General features: G+C 40.5%; 1 pseudogene across 1 annotated transcript; it reads right to left on the minus strand.

The window, feature by feature from the left end:
- Positions 1-849: 849 nt before the first annotated feature.
- On the minus strand, positions 850-1,650 carry LOC105550283 (annotated as a pseudogene). Its single transcript, XR_001007682.1, has one exon. The product of XR_001007682.1 is annotated as a coiled-coil domain-containing protein 25 pseudogene (transcript).
- Positions 1,651-2,141: the final 491 nt, after the last annotated feature.

The following is a 2,141-nucleotide window of genomic DNA, read 5'->3' on the forward strand; positions in this document are numbered from 1 at the left end:
AAATATGATTTCAAGGTAAAGAAAATAATTACTTGGCTGGCTTGTAAAATGCTTAGTTCTTTCTAAACTCATGATTGCAAAATGGACTTCTGCTTCACGCTGCATCCCAAGGCACAAATCAGGTAGCCTACATCTCCCAAATGATCAACAGAGCACTCCATCCTATTTTACCCTCAATGCTGAGAAATTACTCCTGGGCCCAGAAGTTGTCACACAGGTGGCTTGGGTTACTTGGTGCTCAGGCAACAACTGCCACAGGCCCCACATTGATGAACACCATCAATTTCTTTAAATATGATGATACTAAGATGGAGGCTCCTGCTCAGAGGAAGCAAGGACATAAAAGCTGAGATAGAGTGCGTTGAGGGTCACTATACTAACACACCCAGATGACATGATGGAACATGAATATTGAAGCTTACAATCTTCTGAAAAATCTCTTTTTCAAAACCCATACGCCCTTTTTTCTAATCGGGAGATCAGGGACAGGAAAACATTTGCATAATTACCCACCAACATGTTCTTCTTAACAGAAGTGAAGATTGTTTTAAGAATATGAAAAGTGTTTCAAGACATCTGTTTTCAGGGATAGATCAGAGCAACAGAAGTACTTTTCAGAGTTGGTTCATTTTAAAGTCTATCTCAAGAACAAGGGCAGCCTGCTTTCACAAGGTACCAAGACATGTTCTGGCAAAAACATTTTCACGTTAGGTTGTATGCTGTCAAGTTCAACTATTTTATACATATCTGATGCTTTTCTGTCAGCAAAAAAGGTACAATTTTTTTAAAACTTGAAAATCTATAATTTCTGGGTAGGATGAAGGTAGAATTTTGGTTGTATTTTATACTTCAGAACACGGATGAAACCAAAAGGTCTGCAATTGTCTCTACATTCACATCTTTCAAAGGTCCTTTCCTCCTTTTACATGATGCATCTGAATCATTGCCATCCTGATTTGAAGACATATTTTCAACTTTCATTAGTGATGAATAGCTCCTAAGTTCATCCATTTCCCTTTTCTTCTTAATTTCTTCTTTTTCTCTCCTTTTCATTTCCTGAATTTGGGTTTTTTTCTCATTCCTCTCTTCACGATCTCTGCATTCTTTCTCTGCTGCTAGGTCTGGGAACCGCTCCACTTTAGTCTTTTCTAATCGGCTCACGATCTCGTTTACTTTCTTCTCCACTGTCACAATTTTTACATCCTTCTGCCTGTGAAAGCCTATCTGCCCCACATCCATGTCAGCTGTTTTCTTCAGGTTAGATCACAGAGTATATACCACATTAACGTTGTTCATCTTGCAGCCTTCAAGGCCATTGGCCTTCACAAGGTGGGCACAGTCCATCAGCACTTCCTTTGGAATGTCTTCTACATTCTCTCCCTTATGTAATCGAAGGTATACATGAGCTGAAGAGAGTTTGTCCACATGAAACCAGATATCTTCAGGCCAGCCATGCTTGATCAGATCTTCATTTTCATATTTATCTTTTCCCATGTAAATAGTGTAGGCAGATGAATTAACGCTGCTCCTGGTGAAGTAGAACACCACGATCATGGGAGCGATGTGGTGACTCCACTGCGGAAGCAGCAGCGCTCAACTCACGAAGCTCAGGATACCAGACTCGCGGCGTCCGCCTGGCCCCCGGAACTCCTCCGTCTATGTGCCACATTTTCTTAATCCAGTCTGTCATGGATGGACATTTGGGTTGGTTCCAAGTCTTTGCTATTGTGAATAGTGCCACAATAAACATACTTGTGCATGTGTCTTCATAGCAGCATGATTTATAGTCGTTTGGGTATACATCCCTTAATGGGATGGCATGGTCAAATGGTATTTCTAGTTCTAGATCCTTGAGGAACCGCCACACTGTTTTCAACAATGGTTGAACTAGTTTACAGTCCCACCAACAGTGTAAAAGTGTCTCTATTTCTCCACATCCTCTCCAGCACCTGTTGTTTCTTGACTTTTAAATGATTGTCAATCTAACTGGTGTGAGATGGTATCTCATTGTGGTTTTGATTTGCATTTCTCTCATGGCGAGGGATGATGAACATTTTCTCTTGTCTATTGGCTGTATAAACGTCTTCTTTGAGAAGTGTCTGTTCATTTCCTTTGCTCGCTTTTGGGTTTTTTTTTTTTTT

The sequence above is a fragment of the Mandrillus leucophaeus genome, unplaced genomic scaffold (assembly GCF_000951045.1).
Source record: "Mandrillus leucophaeus isolate KB7577 unplaced genomic scaffold, Mleu.le_1.0 Scaffold1121, whole genome shotgun sequence".
In the NCBI taxonomy this organism is placed as follows: domain Eukaryota; kingdom Metazoa; phylum Chordata; class Mammalia; order Primates; family Cercopithecidae; genus Mandrillus; species Mandrillus leucophaeus.